We start from the raw sequence: 23,401 nt of genomic DNA, 5'->3' as shown, positions 1-23,401 counted from the left end.
CAAGTGGAAGAAGAAGGGATATTACAGTAAATGTATTTGGTTTTAAAACTCCAAAATTACTTCATAATTTGGTTACTTATCATTATTTCTGCAATAAAGGCTCCAGTGAGTTTTGACATGCTGTTAAAACAAACCAGAGCAGATCTCCAGTGATCTTTTGCTGGAGGCCAGACCATACAGAGCATGTGTAGACAATAACTGGAGACCTTTATAAGATCATCCTAGAAAACCCTATTAGTATTGATTAAACAATTAAACTTAAAGTCATCTGTAGAAGAAAATTTGCTATAGCAATCGAAGTTAAGTGTCAAGTTTAATACAATCAGTTTAAAAAGTGGCATATATTGATAATATATCTCAAATAAGCCATGTTTTGTTATGCCTATTCAGTTATTGACTTGTTTTTTAAGCAAATTTGTGAATAATTGTAATTAATTTGATTTAATTTGCATATCGTGTAATTTATTTTTATTTTTTTTAAGTGACTGTCAGTCATAAATCACACCCAAGTGAATAGGGAAATAAATAAATATAAATATATATGACCATACACCAATTTATTTAGGACTTTCAAACATTTTTTTTTCCTCCTGAAATGTTATGTTTCAATATGCAAATAAGTAATTATCTAATTAAACATGCACTGATGTGCATATATTTCCAGAACAGACATCTAAACACTGGTTAAAGGCAGGTTCAAAATTCTTGTTTCTTTTTTGTTGACATATTAATCAAAGGTTTTTACTGAGGGGATTTTGGATATTACTTACCACTCCATAAATTAGAATACTGTCAAAAGACAGGGAACAAAATCACCAGTAATGTATGAACAAACCCTGAAAAAGCCTTCAGAGCATGAATAAAACTGTACATGTAAATAAAACTACCAAATTGGAGAAAAAAGCCAAAACAGTCACTACATTTGCATCTTGCACAGGCCTAATCCACAACACTGCAGTTCTGACATACTTTTCAAAGGGTGACTGTAACATATGTAATGCATTCAATGCTGTTGCATAAGACTTGACGTAGCAAGGTCGACTTCTATATGATTATTTGCGAGATCTAATCCTCAGCTGAGCGCGTTCGGAGCGCTCAAAACTCACCGTCTGGAAAATGTTTCATGAAGCCTGAATTCCAAAACCCCATATACCCTGCAGAGACACACTTGGCCCATGTATATGACCCAGTAAGGAGGATTTCTGAGCATGGCTAAAGTACTGCCTTTTGGAGAGGTGCATTTTGGCTGACATCTCTTGAAATTGCCTCCTCATGTCTTTCTTATCTAATTCAAAAGTCCTTTCCCAGAGATTTTCTTGCAAAAAGAAGCCAACCAGATTTCCTTGCCAAATTGCATGCTCCATGCTTTTTAAGTCGGGGCAAAATGTCATGCACTTATTTTTTTTGGATCCCTACTGTAGTTTTATTGACTGGCTCTTATGTTATCAGAGCCGCACAGCCTGTCTGCAACCCTCCGGAGGCATCAGGCATTTGGGCAGAGACTCTCAGGTACAATGCCGACTGGCCCAGACAGTTCAATCAAATAATTATGGAGCTTTGCCCACTCTTAGCATGAGCTAATGAATGGAAATGACTGATTTGTATGCGGTCTGTACGCATGGCTTAAGTAGTACTGACCTGATAAGTACTAAAGCTCTCGCCCCGCGGTGATGAACTTCTTTCACACTGGGTGAAGATGGAAGCATTGTTTGAATGAATGTGCTCCGAGACCGGTCTGCTTTTACAGGAATTTTAAACAGTACTGCTGAAAAGTGCACATCAATAATACTTACTGCTGATTTAACGGCTGGAAACATGTCGAAGCTCTGCCGCGGGGATTTGAAGTGTATGCTGCGTCGTATTTAACTTTTGAAGTATATGCATTGCCCTAAATTACATTTGAAGAGGTCACCGAGTTTTCTTGGAAGTGCTCCATAATCATTACCATAGTACACAGAGCTCAGATGACCTTTTAAAACCGTGGATAGTTTGTCCTCGTTTGTCAGAAGGAAACCAAATAACGGTTCCCTCTTGAAGCCATCTCAAACCTAGAGCACGATTGGATGACCTCTGACCTTTTGAAATGTTATAATCACCCAGCAGACCGAATCAGAGACTAAAAAAGAAAAAGCGGTCTTCTGGGATCCGGATATCTGATGTGCCGCTGCAATCAGGGCTGGTTGCAGTCAAAGCCACAAGTGCTGCATTGACCCTACTCACAGAGCTAATGCTGTGCAGACCAGCACCGCTATTTTTAGAAATAAGGACACATAGTAGTGAACGAATTACTGGCCCCTGCGTACATCTGCTGCAGAGAGCAGACTTGAGAGCAGTGATGTTCCCTCGGTGAAATATCTTGGATTTGAATAATTCAGTAATTCAATTCATATGGCACTTTATACAGTACAAGTTCATTCGAAAATAATAAAATGATAAAGAATGAAATAGTGACGGACAAGGATGGCTGGTTATAAGAATTTGGAGTACTCTAGGAAGACAAAAGTGTAAACTTTGTATTATATTGTTTAATTATGTTAAAATATTTCATTCACAAATCTTACATTTTGAAAGCAGCACTGCAGCATATTTATTTTAAAAAATAAGTTACACTTATATTTATATGTGAATGTTCTTTATATGATATTCCATTGTTTATATAATTTTTATTGTATTTACTTAGTTGTTTCTCTGCTGTAGTATGTAATAATTGTAACTCTTTAATATTAAATATTGATGCATATTATATGTAATTAAATATATTACCATCAACTTCAAAAATGCTTTTGACTTCACTTGTTTTAATAATTTGTATTTGAGAAATTGTATGGGGAACAATTTAGCTGCTGGTAGAGTGCAAGCAGTTCCTGAAGTAACTTCTACTCCCTGCAAGCCAGACAGCCCAGATGAGCTTGAATTGGCATATCCAGAGACAATCCCTGTTTGTGTTACGACTCGTGCCATGTCAGCTAAAAGGAATGTTGAAGGCAAGCCTCCTTCAAATCAATCAGAGAACAGAGATTCCACTCTATGATACTTTTATGGCCCCAGGTGATATGAACTTCACAGGGTCTGGAAAGATGTTTCCATCTTGAGAACAGTTAATACTTGAGCAAAAGCAAGATCCTTTGTCACCTATATGTGAGGATGTGGTACCAGATGAAGCATTATCAAATGTAGCTTCTGGCTATTTTGTTAGTGATGGGGTTTTGATGAGAAAGTGGACAGATCCAAAAATGTCAAATCAGGATGACTGGAGTAGTGTGTTTCAAGCAGTGGTACCAGAAGTTTATCGATCTGATATTTTGTATCTTGCTCACGATCATTGTCTATCTGGCCACTTGTGTACCAGGAAAACTTTGGATTGTGTGTTAAGGCATTTTTTCTGGCCTGGGGTGAGGTCAGATGTGGCCTAGAATTGCAGATAATGTCATGTTTGTCAGGTGACCGGTAAATTTAACCAGTCTATTCCCATAGCTCCCCTACATCCTGTTTGGAGAAATGGTTGGCTCCTTTTGCACTGTTTTATTTTATTTTCAGGCTTAGTAGGGTTTGTGAATTGGCCAAAGAGAGAAAGCAGCTCAGGAGAAGATGAAGTGATGTAGTGTGTCTTCTGTCCTCTTTACCTATATCTGGTTCTGCATTACAGGCTCAATATAGTGGGCCATACTTCATTGACTGGAAGGTTGCATGAGAAATTCCAACCAGCGATTAATGCGATGGAGTTTTGCAAGGTAATGGTCTTAAATTCTGCCACATTTATGGAAAGGATAATGTGTTGGCAGATGCCTTATCAAGGTCGTAAGTGTCTGTTTATGTTATTGTACGTGTTAGTGTTGCATTAGGTTGTCCTATAACAACATTTTCAGGGTGGGAGTATTCTAACTTGTATTTTGTTGCAGTTACTCAGTAGCTTACCTGCAATCAACAGGTTAATTGATGTCACCTGAAAGGAACCATTTAAAACTCCAGGACACATGTTCTTACTCTCTCTCTGATTCTGCAGCCAGCTCACTGTAAAAAGTGATAAGTTGACTTAACTTAATGAGGAAACCCGTTGCCTTAAAATAATTAAATCATAATTTTTAAAAATAAGTTAAGTGAATTGTCAAGTTCACTTAACTTTTTTTTTTTTTTTTTTTTTTTACTTAATAATTTTAAGGCAACGGGTTTCCTCAATTTTTTTAAGTTAAGTCAACTTATCACTTTTTACAGTGCAGCTTGGCAGTTACTGGGCTTGTCACAGTCCCTTCTTTTCCCTCTTTTTTGTTATTTAATAAACCTTATTTTATTTGGTAAACTTGTTTTGTGTCCTTGTTGTAGCTTCCCCAGAGCCGGGGTTGTAACACTATGTTTAAAAAAAACAACATATAAATATATAGTGGCATTCATTTTAATTTTATTAAATAAAATAATTAAATATGTATTCATGGTTTGCTTGTTTATATTATTATTATTATTATTATTATTATTATTATTCTCAAAAGCTTATGTGCCCAGAACTTGTACTCATGAGCAAAGATGGCAGATATAAAATAACATTTTTGAGGGCAGTCCTGCTCCAGCCGAGCAACTACCATTGAATTGAGATGAATGGGAATGCTGATGGATAAGCTTTCTGCAAGATTCCTTAAGTAATACTAATACTAATGAATATTGCATTGATTTTTTTTTTTTTTTTTAATTTGTGAAAAACAACTTTGCTTATTTCAAACCCGTTTTAGCTGTATAGACACATTCTGAAAGGTACTTCATATAGATGTGCTAAAAGCTATATCTTTGTACCTTATTTAATCCTTAAATGGTACATATTAATATCTTAAAGGTACATATTAATACTTTAAAAATTAAATTTTAGTATGTTAAAACTGCCCCAGTGACAGTTTCATACCTTTTTTTCAGAGAGAGTGTGGTTTTGCATGCACACTGTGACTTTTTAAGGGAGGAAGTTTATTCCCTCGTTCTTTAAAGAGAGCGTGTGTATTTGTGTGTGTTTATGTGTGTCTGGCATCTGAACGTGTCTCTGCATGTTTGTGGGTATTTATGCAAGTGCATGTGTGAGTGTGTGTTTGTGGTTTACTGGTTTGCACCATAGATGGACAGTTAGATAAGCCCCTCATGTTGACAGTAGGGTTGAGCATCTCAAACACACACAGTTAGTCAGATAAGTCCCTCATGTCAGCAGGAAGCTACAGAGAGAACACACTGATGCACTGACATAATGGCAGTTGGGGGTGCACTGTCTCACTCTCAAACAGAGATAATCTAACTGAAAACAGACGCGAATGGGTCAGGGCCAGGAATACTTACCATAATGAATAATAATCAGTCCTGAGCTGCGTGTTAAGCGGCTGAAAATAAAGTTTTAAATTAGATCAGATTCTTTCGTAATAGGCTGTTTGTGTTTGTAAGGATTATGCAGTGCATAATGGGGTGTGTGTGACACATACAATGTGTGATATAGTACACTGTGGACCAGCTAGACTTTCCCAGCCAAGTTGAGGGCGTCATATCATGAGGAATCATTTTTCCTCGATCTTTTCAGATAACGCTTCATTATACTGTGGGACAATTTTGTAAGATTCAGAATTCAATACACCCACCCCAAAATAATTTTATTGAAACCAAGCTGTAAAAGTGGATCTTTACTACAACTTTCTGACACTGTGTTTAGCACCTACAGCTCTGCATTTACTTCAAATCCTTCAAAGAGCGGCTGAGGGTTATCTGTAACAAGATCCCTGATCATTTCGGTGTGATCTTAACAGTTTAAGCAGCACATAATGTTTTGTGAATGTTGCAGTGTAATTAGGGCTTTACAAAACAGCTGATATTGAAGGTTAAAACCTGTATATTAGACAGCAAGCCTGCAGCTTGCAAAAGTGTGCAAAAGACAACAGCACTTACTAACTTAACTGTATTTTTTTCAGCATAGAGTCACTGTAGCTCTGCTCAATTCAAAATATGTGCTTCCAGTTACAAGCTGCTTTTTCAAATGCATTTTTTTTTCCAAATACAACAATGCATTTCATCACAATACCGCAAAACAAGTTTATGCAAAAATGAAATGTGCTGTTTGTACTTCATTCTCACATATAATAAATGATTTACTAATCAAGATTCATTTTATCACTTTTTCAATTTTCAATTTTGAATGACATAAATCACATAAACAAAAAAGCCTGTATTTTCAATCCAAAATTGAGAAATTGACTAGTTTGCATTACTTATTATTGTTGTTCAGTTAAAATTACTACCATAAAACAAATGTCATAAAGTAAATATTTAGCTAATTATATCTCATCCTAACAACAAACGAAATGGAACGTAATGCATATATAATGACGTGACTTTATTTTATTTTATTTTGAGTGTTTAAATAGTATTAGAATATGTTGTACATGTAATAAGATATTCTCCACTTAAATTGGTTTAATGTATTTAGCTACATTTTATTTGTAGTTTGTATAACTACTTTTTAAAGATTGGCTTGCCTGGGTGACCTTCTTTAAATTATGAATAGCTTATAGTTTTCTCAAAAAAAAAAAAAAAAAGAAAAAGAAAAAAAAACTTTGGAAAAGGCATGAAGAACAGATCAGTGATGGAAAAGTAATGGGCTTCAGAGGTGCCACTAAGATTTCCACAACTTTTTGTGCAATGTTAAACTCTTTGTGAAGTGTATAGGTCTTTTCTTTATTCTCAATAACCTCTGTTACCCCTACTGTCTCACATCTGGAGAACATTTCCCTGCCTCACCATGGCCCTGTTAAACACAATCTGTAATCCGTTTTTCTTCTTCCTCCCTCCTTCTCTGTCTCTCTCTCTCTTGCTCTTGCTCTCTCTCTTTCCCTTCAACTTCCTCCTCAGTTTCAGTGACAGGCATATGTTAGGGTGGAGTGTGCGTGTGCTTCGCAGACGTGCTGGACACTTTTTCAAGGCATGAAATGGCACCTTTTCAAATGAGCCAGGAAACTGTTTCATCCTTCTCACATGCCTTTATTCTATTTTTTAGTCAGGCTTTTTCGCAAGCTTGCTATGTCAGCTTTTGGTGTTCTGAATATGTTCCTTCAAAACAGAGCATGCATCTGGAAATCTTTTAATCGTGCTTGTTTACACACTCTGAGAACTTCAGCCTGTCAGCCTTAAAGGGACAGTACACCCAAAAATCACACTACTTGTTTCCATACACTGAAAGTCAACAGGTGAAACATACCATAAATGTGTTTAAAACAAAACAAGCAAAAAAAAGATTCTAATTATACTGCTTGTTTGAAAAATGAGTTACATTTATATACCAAAATGTTAAAATCAGTGACAAATCACTCACATTTTACTTTGCCTTTGATTTTACTTTGTCTTAAGAAATTCTTTTCATTTGATTTGAAGTACTTTGGTGTGGTGGTACTTTTAAACATTTATGTATTTACATAAGAAAACAGTGATCCATAAACATGAATAAAATGTGTTTATATATGAATAAATGAAATGCAACCTTTTCAAATGTGCGTGTGTGTACATACTGTACACTGGCATTAACTGCTGAACATTTGCTTTTATGGTATATTTTTGTCAGACTTGGCGTTAGTGGTTGTCTGTGACCTGGAAAAGTTTTGCCATTTTCCTCTGGAACTGTTTTACATGACTGTTTTACATTAGAGTCTAAATGGTACAGCTGTTAGGACTATCATGGGTTTAATCAACGCAAAAGAGGTTTTCTTAGGCTTTTAAACATGAAGCTTGCGTGACTACACTTGTTATTTAACAACATCGACCCTAACACACACACACACACACACACACACAGGGTTTGTGTCAGTTAATAGCTTCCCAACACGTCACGATCTGAAGATTATGTTCGCTAACAGAACACTTTGCAGCTGCACTTGCAGAGCTGCACAGTATCTGTCAGTTACATGATGAAGGATTTAACTTAGACTTTGCTTAAGTTATAAAGAATAATTCAACATGCACAGGTTTATTTCAACTCAATGAAACCTCATATTGGGAAAAGTGAAACCTGTCCATAAAGCTGTGCTGTACTGTACACACAGCAGAAGAGTGTGTGAATACTTGTTTAAATTAATTGCAAATACTTGAGTCGTATTTCAGAAAATGCACAAATCACACCGATTTAGAAAACCATTGCAAAAAACAAGTGTTTGTAATGCAATACTCTGATAATGAAGTATAACACTGATTAAAAAGAAAGAAAGAAACTAAATGTTTGGTTATATTTGTAACTTAAGTGTTTGCTTTCTTAATGTCTCTTGAATTTGTGTGATGATCTTTGCAGCCAGTATGCAACATAAAACTAATTGTGTTTGGCACAAACCATGTTTTAATAATAATAATAATAATAATAATAATAGAAAGCAAATCATAAAATCATAAAAATAATGAAGTCATTGTAGGGGCCCTAAGCTTCCATTCCATTAAAATAAAAAAATAAAATAAAATACTTTTAAACTGCCTTATAATGTAGGTTGCACTGAACACCCCACATGAATCATACCCAACATTTACATTCCAACACTGTGCATATTGTAGCCAATGTAGGACTATTCATTACACACAGCGTTTATAGCAGTTTGTGCTGCTGCTATGCTGGACATTACACAGGGTGGAGTGATTGAATTCAGCTTAAAGAGAAACATATGCAGGCTGACAGCACAGCTAAAGCATTCAAGCGTTCTCCATACAGCCACTGAGCTCATGCTTGCTGTTACACTATACTTAGATATCCTATTCAAGCATCACGCCAATCAGACGCTGTCAGGGATATTATGAAGCGAGTGTGTGTGAGCTGCTAGCGCCTCAATCAGATATGCAGACTTGATATCTTCACTCGGGCTGGTTATTTTTTCACAATAGCTCACCAGAGTCAGGTCAGTTCATCGCTCTCAGTGAATTGGTTTCCTGCATACCAGCACACACACAAACGTTACAGTTTATGCAAACAAGGGTCCACCTGCAGGCCGTTTTAACAGCACACCGCAGAAACTGAGAGACAGCCAGGCGGAGACTCTGGCCTGGAGAATTGGTCCTGTTTTGTCAGTCATTATGTGCTTGTGGTTTCTCCAGAGACTGAATCAACATGATTGGTTTATTGAGAGCAGCCCAGTCTGATTGATCCTGACATCTGGAACCGTCCTGCATGTAGCTTATACAATACATAAATATGGACATTCATCCAAAAATGAAAATTCTGTCATCATTTACTCACCCTCCACTTGATCCAAATCTGTATGTTTCTTTCTACTGTTGAACATAAAAGAAGATATTTTGAAGAATGCTGGTGACCAGACAGTTGACTTTAGCCATTGACTTCCAAATTATTGTCCATGCTGTGGAAGTCAATGACTACCATGAGCTGTCAAGAATTTTCATTTTTGGGTGAACCTTCCCTTAAAGTCTGCAGGGGGCCACAAACATGGCAGAAATTCATAATCACGTTTTTTATGTCTTTTTTTTTTTTTCTCACTTTTTACAAGCTGTCTATGACACCAAATTAAATAGCAATAATAGTGAAAATTGTGTAGCAGCAATTGTTCTTTAACATCCCTCTCAAATATTCCCTCATATTCCATTCTTCAGTAAACAGGCAGTCCAATCCCGAACTCAAATTTTCTGTTTGACTTGTGTGTATATATATGTGTGTATATATATATATATACTGTATATATTATTTTCATACAATAAAAAAATACTGCATACATATTTATTTTTTTATTATTATTATTTTAATTCACATCACAATAAATAACAAATGCGAATTTTCTGTTCACTATTTCAGTAATACTGTATCTGTCAGGTTGTATGAATGTAATCTGTGTATTCAAGAAATTTAAAACTTCAATATTAGAGGGATAGTTCACCCAAAAATTTACATTTTGCCATTATTTATTTAAACTCATGTCATTACAAACCCATTCATTCTGTATTTGTTTTATTTATTTTTTATTATTATTTTATTTATTATGTATTCTATTTTATTCTATTCTATTATCGCTGTGGAAAACAATATTTTGTGAATGTTCATGGAGACAAGTCTGTTAAAACAAAAAATTAAAATGCATTATTAACATGCTTCAAGTCTTATGAATCCATTCAAAAGCTTTGTATTAGGTTTAAAAAAAAAAAATGTCATTATTCACTGGAAATATTCTGTGAGCTGTTCATTTTGAGAACTGCTGTAAACGGATCACTGAGTCAGAGAGTCACATCAGTGAATGAATCGCTCTTCTGAGCCAGTATGACTGAATAATTCATTAATGAATTAGACTAAAAGATTTCTTTTATGATTCATTCACAACTCAAGAGTTCAACTCCAACTCAACAGCTCACTGCAGGGGAAGATTATCAGTGAATAAGATTTACATTTGAGTTTGTTCCTCACAAAATGATAAAGACATATGGACTACTTTCATATTTAGTTTTTATTAAAAAAAAAAAAAAAGAAATTTTAAATGATCGTCTTCATAATCATTTTTAGATGAATATCCCTCACCTAACTCATTTATCTCTCTGTCTCTCCAGAGTAACCCAGTTCTCACTCTCTCTCTGCCTCACAAACACACTGTGTCTCTCTTCTCTTTCAATGGCTCTTTTGTGTTTTCTTGCTCGACAGTAAGTGAGCACTGATACCCAGTGGGACAGTTAAGAGTGAGAGAGGAGTTAATGAACTTTTCCTTTCAGGGCCATGATCAGCACTGAGGGAAACCTCTCTCACGTTTTCACTCTCTCACGCAGGGAAAGCCCTCCCAAATCAGGAGAAGAGACCACTTAATCACAAAATTCATTAATTTACACAGACACAACACCAAATCTCCCGTAACTCCAGATCCAAAGCCTGAGGACACTCAATATGAGAGAACGCCAATGGAATGTAACATGAAAGGAGGAGAAGGTGTAGAGATAACAGGGAGAATATTGCAACCATTTTGTTTGGTTTTTCTCACTTTGATCTTTGTTTCTTCTCATTCCTTTTATGTTTTAATTCATGCTTCTTTGATAGTTAGGCCTAAATGCTCAAACAGTGCATAAAGCAGCTATGTAAATGCAACAGCTATTCTCAGTGTTGTGCTTTTAGACTGACTGCATAAATGAACCGCAGCTTTATAATGCACAGAAAAAAAGGATTTCTGTATTGAATATCTGCTTTAATAATGACCAAAAATTATAAATTTAAGTGGGCTATTAAGAATTGATCATTCTGAAAAATAAATAAATTATATATATATATATATATATATATATATATATATATATATATATATACATATATACACACACACACACACACACACACACATATATATATATATATATATATGTATGTATATGTATGTGTATATATATATATATATATATATATATATATATATATATATATATATATATATAAATAATATTTAAAATATATTCACATATAAAACTGTTATTATGAACTGTAATAATATTTCACAATAATATTGCTTTCGCTGTATGTTTGATCAAATAAATGTAGGATTGGTGAGCATAAGAAACAGTAGGAGGGAAAAAAAAAAGAAAACCTTACTGACTCCAAAGTTTTGAAAGGTAGTGTACATCCTTTTTATTTCAGATTTATGGAGTCTAAATTGCAAAAGACTGTTTTGATAAAAAAGGTTTACAGTGCATTTTCAGCTTATGTTCTTCGGAGTTTAATGCAGTACATATGGTGAAAATAGGCTCAGAGCCGAAACTCCAGTCACTCCTACTTTACTACGTTCATGCCATGCTGCTGCTGTCTGCTTGTGCAGGCAGTGTGAGTTGCAGTAACATGTTAATATGGGTGCTGAAATAAATATGCATTGCTATCGCATGTGGTGTGTGAAACAGACCTTAGAATGATGGAAGTATTTCAGAGGGAGTCTTTTCATGTAGCTATATGTAACTAAATGTCAGCAATGAAACCATCCCTCACTCAAGTGTCTTAAAAGTTTGCCAAGTAGCTCATTATAATGGTGTAAATGGTATGATACATTACCTTCAGTGATATGAAGGGCTCGGGTTTCTTTAGGACCTCAAGAGAAGATATCCTCCTCTTGACATCTGACCTTTGAGGTGAGTTTACCAGCAGTTGATTCAGAATGGCAATGTGTCAATTAAGGTTTAAGGACAGATATTTTCATCAACTAGATTTATGATTGCTGCATCTCAAGGGCTTTACTCTGGAAAAGTCACATATTTACTATTATGCAAAAAGGCCCTTTAGTTTGTGCATCTATGCAGCAGGGGAAACTGGAGTTAGCAGTCACTCTTTCTGCTTGAGTAAATATTCAGAATAGGCTTATATTTTAAGTCAGTTTCTGTCTATATAGATACTGTACCTTCAAGTCTTGGCTGTAAATTAGCCATTGAACCATTATCATCAATAAAAATACAATTAATTGAACACGCATTGACCTTTTGTGACAACATACCTTAGAAGCGAGAACTGTATTGTTCAAATTGTTTGGGGTGAGTTGTCACAATTAAATTTACCATTAAACAGCATATTAATGAGTTTTCAGCCAAATTTAATCAGTAAAACATATATTCAACATACAATTTAGAAGCACAAAAGTTTAAAAATACTGTAAACATACAGTACATAAAAGTAGATGATTCTGACCTGCACATTATTATACAATTATAAATTCAATCAAATCTGAAAATGTCAAATTTGACAACTAGACCCAGTCTCCCCTAACTACAAACTTTTTTTTTTTTTTGAATCACAGCCAGTTTGTGAGCAGAATAATGCAGTTTCCATGGGTCTTAAATAAGTCTTAAAAAACTATTCACAACTAGACCCAGTCTCCTCTTAACTACAAACTTTTTTTAATTTATTCATTTTTATCACAGAGCAGACTGAGCAGATTAATACATGGGTCTTAAATCTTAAAAAGTTAAAAAAAACTTAATTCACTTTTACACAAATCAATGTAGAAAATCTGAAGTTCATATCATGGCTTTAAGTGTTGCATCATGCACTGAAAAATAATGAATGCATTCCTCAGTGTTTTTGTTTTGTTTTCCAATAGAAGTATCTAAACATCATTAAATCAAGATTTTCTTAAGATGCAAAATAAAGATGTCATCTTGTTTTCTGAAAAAAAGGTCAAAATTAAGCAATTACAAATATTTGTCAGTGCTTAAACCTTTTTCCCATTTTCTCTTAGTTTTTGTTTTTGTTTTTATTTTTTGTTATTTTTTTATTTTTATTTTTTCTGAGCCTAAATGCAGATAATTTTGTTCTTGTTTTAATCATAAACACACTTTATTTTGACCAATTGCTCATAAAACAAAATGCATCTTGATTTAGAACAATACCTTTTTTTGCAGTGTAATCAGAAGTTTCAGTAAAAGATAGTTCTTTATTCTAGTTAAAATTAATTTAAAAGTAGTCCCTAGACATTTACATTTAGGGTGCATATTGCCCTATTGTGTTCTTTACTTGGTCTTAAATAGGTCTTAAACAAGTCTTAAAATTACCTTCATAAAGCCTGCAGAAACCCTGTAATAACTTACAAGACTTTTATCATCTTTTGATAACAACAAAATGAAAACATGGCTTTTCTTTCTCTAAAGCGAACTCTCTCACGTGTTATTTCCATGTGGAATTGCAGGTGCTTTGTCCAGCGCAAAGCGCTGCATGTGCAATAATGTTTTATGAACTGAATCAGTCAGATGAAAGAAGCCCCAGTGCTGTCCAATCTAGACGATCCAAGTACAGCACAGGAGTTTCCTATTGTTGCGAGTGATAAATGCTGTGTATGATCCCTCCCACTGTACATTTGGTATGTTCCCCATTTGCCTCATAAACAACATTTTTGAGTGACCTTCAACGTGCCGAGCCAGCATAAAATATGCATTTAAAAGGAATTGCTGAAATAAATATAGGGGCCTAGGTGGAGATTGCTTCTTTTGTACTGAGTTAGGCATGTACATGCATCACTGTCTACACACGTGTGCCCAAGCCCGCTGCCCTTTCATTTGCAGCCAAATTAAGTGTGTTCAGCACATAAATAAATGCAACCTGCACGCTGCATGACAGTCGCAGCTGCTTATTACACTGCAGCTTTGTCACATTGTTATCCACACTTCCTGTAAAAAACAGCACAGTCGTGCATGCATCTCGAGATGGCATGAAATGATTACGGCTACCTGAATCCCGTCCTCTCCTCCGTCAGCGCGGTGTCTGGTGTTTGTCCACGGGCGAGACATCAGTCACAACACTGAGACCTGTCCTTGGCCATTATTGAGCACTTCAAAATCGGCACCTTCGCTTAATAGGCTTTGGGAATTGTGCTCGGCCACCCGATGTAGATGGCTGTTTATATTTGAGAAATGTAATAAAGTCGGCAATTTTATTGGACTGTGATCCCTTTTGGGCTGAAATTGAGTTTTCTGGACTTGGACCTCGCGCCCTCTTTTTCTCACAGTGATTTCATTTTGCAGATGTGATATGTTTTGCGCTAATGAAATGCATGTTAGGAGATGTCTCCTGTTGGCCCTGAGAGATGGAGATGACTGCTATTGAGTGACAGGACTGGTGTTAGCTGAATATATGGGTATTATGTGCCATCCGCTGTCCTCTGTCTGCAGACTGGCTAGACTCACTGCATACTAAAACTGTCTCTGTCTGAGTATTTGACATTAGAAGTCATGGGAAAATCACTGCTGCTTAACAATGATGGATTAAAAATAATAATAAAAAAATGTCTATACTAACTCACTACTTAATACTCAAATGTCTAGCACGATCCACTTTTTTTCTTTGGCTGATATGTCTTTGGCTGATTTTTTTTTTTTTTTTGTTCTGTTTTGATGTTGTCTTGTTTTTGTCTGTTTGCTTTGTTGTTGTTTTTTTGTTTGTTTGTTTTTTTTGGGGGGGGGGGTTGTTTTTTGTTTGTTTTTGATATTTTGGGAGTTTGTGTTTGGTTTTGCTTTGTTTGTTTTGTTTTGTTTGTTTGTTTTTGCTGTTTCATTTTGTTTTGCTTTGCTTTTCTGTTTTTTTTGTTTGTTTGTTTTACGGTTTTGTTTTTGCTTTGCTTTGCTTGTCTGTTTTTGATTTTTGCTTCCATCTGTTTTGTTTTGCTTCACTGTTGTGGTGTTGTGTGTGTGTGTGTGTGTGTGTGTGTGTGTCTGTACATTTTGTTTTGCTTTGATGTTCATTGTTTTGTTTTGCTGTTTCCTTTTGTGTTGTATTTTTATTTTTCATGCTTTGCTTCTCTTTGCTTTGATTGTTGTCCCCTCAAAACAGTCACACATTCAAATATTAAGCACTTTTAATTCACCGTGTAAAGCCTGAATGAGACTGCCACAGCACTGCAGCATTGCCTCCATCAGGTGAGTGACAGCCTCAGTAAAGTGGGTTGAAATGGCACGCAGCTGTTAATGTCAGCAAGAGTTTATGTCAGATAAAGAATTAATAATGCCATCAGTGGGTTTATTTGTGTGCAGAAATATTTCAGTGCTCTTTAATGAGGCAGCATGTCACAAGTGTAAACTTAATTGATATGTGTTTAGGAATTTAGAACTCCCACACCAAAGAGCTTTTATGGATCACATTCTCTCACGAAAGTTAATTACCAATATACTTTTATAATGTAACTGTGGGAATATACAGCCTGTCTGAGAGAGACCCGGTGATAAAAGACCTGGTAAAACGTTCCTTCCTGATAATGTTTTCTGGCAGTTGGTTTTAATTTGTCATTATGACTGGTAGGCCTATGACTGGGAAAACAGCGTAGCGATGCATTTGCATTAAGTCGCTGGGTGAACGTGCAGTGATTCTGATGTCAGCATGTAACAAAGACGGGGAAAGTTTTAAATGCTGCTGAAGGGACAGGTGTTCCACATTTGCTTGTTTAAGTCATTTCATGTTTGTTCAGTGGCAGATTTTGATGAGCTCCAGAACATTTTTTTTTTCAGTGTAAACATATGTGGGTCTGTGCATAAGCATGTATGTGCTTGTTGCACTGATATGTGCATCTGCGTCTAATCATGGACGTTAGCATTTTACTTTCATGCTAGTATCCCCTACATAAGACAATAAGCTACTTAAAAAAATAAAAAAATAAAAAATTATATATATATATATACACACACACACAGTATATAATTAATCTATCATCTACAGTAATTATAAAGTATATATATGTACACGTGTGGGAAAATAAATTGTGCGATACTCATTGATCAGTAATCATCATAATAGAATGAAACATAAACGGTCTAATTGTTTATGGTGGTCAAGCAATGTACAGTACAGTAATCATTTGGCAGAATAATATAGAATTAAACTGCAAATGTGACACATCCATTTATTTATTTATTTTAGTTTATTCCCTCACATCTATTTGTAACATACTTACTATAAACATATATGATTGTCCAAATATAAATTATGCAAAAATCAAAATAGCACAATCGAAAACTACACCTGTGGATTAGGCTATACAGAACTAACGATAATAAGCAGCCTCTATCAAAAAGAGCCAAACTCAAATAGATGCATTTAGAAAACACATAAGCACTCCACAGAGTCGCGTTTTTACTTTAGATTACAGTTGGCACAGGTTCACAGCCTCCAGATTATTTGATTTTCATATTAACTGGTTTTGAAGCAGTCTCAACAACTCTTCTGAGTTGTTGAGAAAGAGCTTTTCTGTTGTTGAGAAAGAAGGGTATACATCCTTCTTTTCTTGCACAGTATATAGAAAGCATCTCTGTGGACTCGTACATGCACGATCACACACAAAGGCTCATTCAGGTGTAGAAAATTACATATCAAACACCTTGGATTATGTGAATGGAGGTTATTTCTGTGGCCCGTTACAACCGAGAGCAAGTGAGAAAGAGAATAATAGGGGTGTATTAGACAAGCAGGGCCAGCAAGAAGGGTCGATATGAAAGAGGGCTCTCTGAAGAGGGCTATGGGTGGACGGGCTGACACACAGAAAGATAAGAGCTAGATAACAAGGGATGTATACGAAGAAGAGAAAGCCAGCCTGAGTTTGGCTGATCTCTTGATCTTGTCAGCTGGGTGATGCTACAGACGAGCAGCGTATCCCAGCATCCTCTCTAAATCCCTCCTCCCCTCTCTGCTGTCAGCAGGCCATCTCCGCTCTTCTTACGGGCCTAACTGGGCTTTAGCGCCGGCATGGGAAGCTCACACCAACTGATTGCTGTGAATTAGGGAGTTCTCCTCTAACACCCCTCACCGCTGCAGTCTCGGTGACAGCTGCGATGACATTCGCCCACTGACATCCCACCGTCAGGCATCAACCAGCCCTGAAACTCAATGTTAACACAGTGTTCGAATGTAACCGAGGAAGCGTCCAGCTGTTGTGTGTTTGCATTTGGCTACGGGATGTTGGGTATGTACTGTAAAGTGAACGTGTGCGCGAGTTCTCCGGTGGTGCTCATTAGCAAGCCCAAGCCGATTCCGGCTGCTCCTCACCTGGTTCAGGCTGTCAAAAGAGGATTATCAAATATTCACTGGCTTATGTAGATCTATTCTGCCTTTTTCAGATCTAGAGAGAGAGAGAGAGGGGAGCGATCGAGGAGACGCATCAGGATACCAGCCTGCCTGGAGCTGCACCCAAACATCAAGGGAGTCTGGGTAATGACCTGAACTCTGCTGTACCTCCCTCTTCCACTTTCTTTTGCTCTGTTCCTCATCGCTCCGATGTACCCGCCAGGAACGTCTCCTCATTTGAGCAAAGACACATGAGCAGACATAAGCGCGTGGCAGTTTAAGGATAATCCTGCATTTTCTGGTCATCATAACTGAGCAGCGAACCATATTTCCAAATGAAAGAGTACTATAATCCTTTTTTTCCCAAAAATAATCAAAAAAGAGTCTGGATTTAGCATTCCTTCATCTCTCTCTCTCTCTCTCTCTCTCTCCACTCTCACTATCTTTATTTTCCCTTCCACTTCCCTTTTCCATGATGAGATGGAAACTTTAAGTGGAGTACACATGCCCCAGATCATAACTGGCACAGGTGCAGGGAAACATACTCAGCATATGTGTGTATTCACTTACTGTAAGCGTGTGTGTGTGTACTGTAATTGAAATACCTCTGAGGGCCTCTGGTATGCTTTCTAATAGTGGCACAATTAACATGAAAGTGACTCTCAAATTCCAGAAGCAGCTATCCAATCTGTTCAAAAATCTAAACCTTTTCCAGAGACAGAGGCCCTTAACAAACACAGGCTTTTTTTTATCTCCCTTGTTCTCCCATTTTTGTCTCCTCCAGTTCACCAGCTCTCTAGTCTAGTTCAATATGCCCATCTAACTTGTGAATGGCCTGTGAATTGAAGATCCAATTTTGTCATCCCACCTGTATGGAATGTGTGAGTGTGTGTTTGTGGGTGCGTGTGAACGCTGTCTAATGACCCTCGCTCCACTGCGCAGGCAGAGATGGAACAGTGATGTCATTTGTTTTGATGTCATAAATCGATGGGATTGAGTCTCCCAGGAGTTTCAGCTGTTCTCTCAGCTTGACGGCAAATTACATCACAGTCTCATCACTCACCCGCAGATTTGTGTTTTTCAGCCACAGCTCTTTCAAAGTGATCTAGTCTCAGAATAGGACTGAAAATCTCCCACTGTATCAATCTATATCAGGTCCAATGCATCTCCAGCTGTATCAGCGTCTGACATGATCTGTGAGATGCCTCAAGTAGTTGGTGTGAGGAACCTTTAGCTAGTGTTTGAACGAGTACTCTGGCTTTTTCATATTAATGTTTTGTACAGCGTGTATATAATAGTTTTATGTACTCTTGAAACCATGTACTTTTCCAAACCTTTCTCTGCTAAAAATACAGCTTACACCAGCTCGAATTCTGTACTAACCAAAGCTGATTTTTGTGCTTGTGTAATGATCAACCAGTACACCAGCATTCCATGATGGTCAACCAGTACACCAGCATCTTATGATGGTCAACCAGTACACCAGCATCCCGTGATGGTCAACCAGTACACCAGCATCCCGTGATGATTAACCAGCATCCTGTGATGGTCAGCCAGAGCATCAGCATCCCGTGATGATCAACCAGTACATCAGCATCCCGTGATGGTCAACCAGTACACCAACACCCCGTGATGATCAACCAGTACATCAGCATCCCGTGATGGTCAACCAGTACACCAGCATCCCGTGATGATCAACCAGTACATCAGCATCCCGTGATGGTCAACCAGTACACCAACACCCCGTGATGATTAACCAGTATATCAGCGCCCCGTAATGGTCAACCAGTACACCAGCATCCTGTGATGGTCAACCATTACCCCAGTATCCCATGATGGTCAACCAGTACACTAGCATCTTGTGATGGTAAGCCTGCACACCTGCATCCTGTGACTGTCAGTCAGTAAACCACTTTCCCATGCTGGTCATCCAGCACACCAACATCCTATATGGTCAACCAGTACATAAGGATCCAAAGCACAGCTTTGTTAACACACCAGATCCCATGCTGGTGAACCAGAACACCACCATCTCATTATAAGAACATTTACAGTTGGGTACCAGCATGCAGAGCATAACCAATGTTGGTGGCTGGTGATGCTGGTCTTTTCAGAAATATAGAAAAACTTTTTTTTTGTTTGTTTGTTTTTTTCTTCTTTTTTTCTTTTTTTTTTTTTTTATTCTAGAATAGTCCCTCTGTGGGTTAAAATGCCTTGCCAAACCAGTCACCAGGGGATCCATTGCCTAAGACCTGCGGTAAATACATTCTCAACAATCAGTATTCAGAAGTGATGGCCTGCACATCCCATATCCTGTAGTGTTTGTTTTCAGCCCAGGGTTTGTTTGGATCCCCAAGAGTGATGCCAATTTATTCTGAGTTGTAAAAGATTCAGACTTAGACATTTTGGAAGTGTGGAAGTGTATCCTCATGGCCTGTACACCTATGTGTTTGTTCTGTCTGTTTCACACACACAAACCACACTCACACACAGACACAGGGGCAATTACCTTGAAATGTCTAAGCCTGTCTAATAATTAAGCAAGGCCTTTTAAATGTGCATTGACTAAATCCAGACATGTTTATTCTTTTGTCTCCCCGGCTGTGTGTTGTCTATATTTTAGGGGACATCTGTAGCATGCCATAACCTTAAGAAAAACAAATAGATTATATTCATAATTCCTGTGCCCTGTTTGCAATGTTGTGTTCCTTTTGGTAACCATCAAGGTCCTATTATTATTCTTTGAAAACAGTCTGGTTGGATTAAGGTATATATTGAGATTGAGACCTACAGGGCAGAGACAGTTCTGTCCAGAGCTTTAGCTCTAACTACTCAGGAGCAGTTGTCCTTTTGTATAAGCTTTGATAAGGAATCCCATTTCATTGGGTCTGAATGTTTTTGCCTAGTGGTTAAGATAAGGACAGCTGACGGGAACAAGCATTTATACGTGAACACGATTTGACTGTCCCCTAACAAAGGTCAGATTTCAGTTCAATTCCTAAGAAGTTTATGCATTAATTTATCATTTTTCACAATTCAGACTCTTGCAGTTGCATAGATGCTATTTTTATTTTTTTTTCTAATGGGTTAAATAGTTAGCCAAGGGCCACACTAAACCTTGGGTAAACGTATGTTTAACACTGTTCATACATGACCCTCGGTTAGTAATTAATCATGGGATTTCCACTGTACATTTCTAAACCCAGGGTTAACATTCTTATTTACAGATTTAATAGGTCAATAACATTAACTGAATAAATATGGTTGTGCAACCTGTTTTAATGATTAACTGTTTGTCCATTTGTGAAAATGTCAATATGTAAATCTACTTTTGCTCTTTAATGTCTCCTAAACCATACCGTTTGTGCAGTCACATCCAGCATTCAAACTAAAACCATGAAAGTTTATGCATCTGTATAACTCATGAATGTTTAATGAGCTAAGCACAATTTAGTTTGTGATTGGTGGTTTGATACTCTCGCTGTAACTTTCTAACACTGCATAGATTTACACTGTATATCTTTGCCACCACAAAATGGTGTTAGAGCTGCAAACGTGTTGCTAGCAGTGCTCTGAAACAGGTTTACGTAATCCAGAATTCCAAATTACAAACATTTCTTAACCCAGGGTTAAAAGTGTTTTTAATCAGGGGTATAAAAAGACAATAAACCCAATTTAAGTGAACTGCGAAAAGCCCTAAAGAGACTTGAAAACGAATGCTCATCAGGAAAGGTCAATAATGGTCAACCTGTGGGAATGGGGAGCATTGCGGATCAGATAGCTAAATTTCCAACAACCGCCTCAATAGTGAAAGTGACATACAGCCAAGTATACTTGGAATTCGTGCTCTGCATTTAACCCATCCAAAGTGCACACACACAGCAGTGAACACACACACACCCGGAGCCGTTTATGCTGCGGCGCCCAGGGAGCAGTTGGGGGTTTGGTGCCTTGCTCAAGGGTTGAGAGAGAGCGCTGTACATTCACTCCCCCCACCTACAATTCCTGCCTGCCCGAGACTCGAACTCGCAAACTCTCTAACCATTAGGCCACCACAATCAATAACAGTATTGATTGCAAGTCACAGCTACAGGTTTAGAATGACATATCTAAGCGAAAGACAGGAAGAGCAAAAAAAGAAAGATGACCTCTGACTTGAGGAGATTCCATCTGTTCAGCATATTGTGCTTCAGTTTAAGGTCAGGAAGGTCAAAGTGAAGCAACTTCTGAGAAGAGAGAAAGGCAGATAGCAAGGGAGAAGGTATGTTCCTTCCTTTAATGACAGTATTGCAATTCATTCCCACCCAGTGAAAGAGAGTGCATTCCGCCTGTGCAATTTGATGTAACTCTACTCAAATCCTATTGCTGCACTGAAAGGAGATATTGTTTTCCTCTAGGCACCTGTGACCCGCTCGCTTGACCGGCTGACATGTGTGAGAAGTGCTAAGTCAAAAAAGTGCTCAGACTTGCATGGTGCAGTTTGATTCGATCTGCTCAGCAGCAGAAACCCCTTCATCCAGATTTATCAGCAAAGAGGACTGGATGAACTGCAGTGGAGAGCGTAATAGCAGACTGCGCTGTTATGTTCTTATTAGACAGCTCACTTTCAGTATAGGCACCTTGGTATGTCTCTCTCTCTGGATGACCTTATCTTTCGAAGTTTAATAGTCGTGCAAATGGCTGCTTGCCAGGATTTTATGAGAGAGATCCAGCAACCTAGGTGGTCTAAGTTGCATTGCCTGCACTCCATGAGAGATAACCACAAACACACAGGCATTGTACAGAATAGTCTTAGTATCAGAAATGTCCCTGAGGGTCCCTTTTGTTTGGAAAGATGGAGAGAGAGAGAGAGAGAGAGGAAGAGGCATGTGACCTGCTGTTGCTTGTTGTCCCCAATGAATAGTCATTTATCACACGGCATGCTGTCTAGTGTGTAAGGAATCTGTGTCCCTAATTACATTAAACTCACTTTGCCTCCAAGGGTGAAAAAGTTTGGATGTGGCTAAATATGATGCATTACAGCGGGATGCTATTGAAATTCTCATCAAGTTCTCGCTTATCAAAACTACTCCACCCTGTTGGCAGTTCGAGATGCCTCTGAATTAGTTAAAACGTACTTAGTATTAATATGATGCATTATGGCTTGGCTGAGTCGGAATATACAGCCTTTTTTTCACATTTCGCATGCTGATTTGGGCAGAAAATCTGCAGAAAGGTTTTCAATGCAGTAAATTGAAAGTACTAAACTATTATTGATAAATTGAATCAAATTAGCAAAAATATTTAATAAACAGACACAATATGGAGAATGTTTAGAACTTTGCAAATGACAAGCATTGCAGTTATGCTTTTTGGTTTGTTGTTGTTTTACAGAGATCTGTGAGTGCATCAATGACATGATGTTCATTTTGTCTATTAATCAATCTGCAATATATTAATGCATTCCAAAATACATTAAAATGCAATTCATATACAGAATGACTTGAATCCTTGAATATACCCGTTCTATGATGAGTATGCGTTACATTTCTGAATGTAAATAAGGCTTTACTGATCATGTACTTTTTGAAAAGGGTTTTTTTTTTTTATCTGCCAAATTCATGTGGTGCAGCAAAAAAATTACAGACAATTATATAATAGAGAGGACCCCTGACACTCTTGTGTGGTGAGTAAGGCTTTTAAAATGTAATTAATTATTATTATACAATGCAATACAATATAATATAATAATATTTGTATTATTATTATTATTATTTTATGACAAGGCATGGTTAGTGCAGCATATGAACATTCAACATATGAAAACAAAAGCCATATTATACTGTCATGTATTCAATGTGTAAAATATTTTATATTATATAATATAAATATAATAAATAAAAATATTACTTTTTACTTGATTGCACCACATGACAT

The 23,401-nt window shown here is 37.0% G+C and overlaps 1 protein-coding gene across 13 annotated transcripts in view; it reads left to right on the top strand.

Moving 5' to 3' along the window:
• nrsn1l (neurensin 1-like) overlaps positions 1–23,401 on the top strand; it is a 220,195-nt gene that overhangs the window by 116,143 nt on the left and 80,651 nt on the right. For 11 of the 13 annotated variants that reach the window (XR_009267200.1, XR_009267199.1, XM_058752870.1 and 8 more), the window contains 2 exons: positions 17,539–17,629; positions 18,906–19,352. The exons of the other annotated variants lie outside the window; for them this stretch is intronic. The gene's annotated coding sequence lies outside the window, so the exon portion shown is untranslated. The remainder of the gene's footprint in view (positions 1–17,538; positions 17,630–18,905; positions 19,353–23,401) is intronic. 13 annotated transcript variants of the gene reach the window in all.

This window comes from Onychostoma macrolepis, chromosome 19, assembly GCF_012432095.1.
Source record: "Onychostoma macrolepis isolate SWU-2019 chromosome 19, ASM1243209v1, whole genome shotgun sequence".
Lineage (NCBI taxonomy): Eukaryota > Metazoa > Chordata > Actinopteri > Cypriniformes > Cyprinidae > Onychostoma > Onychostoma macrolepis.
This window is presented reverse-complemented; position numbering and strand designations above follow the sequence as displayed.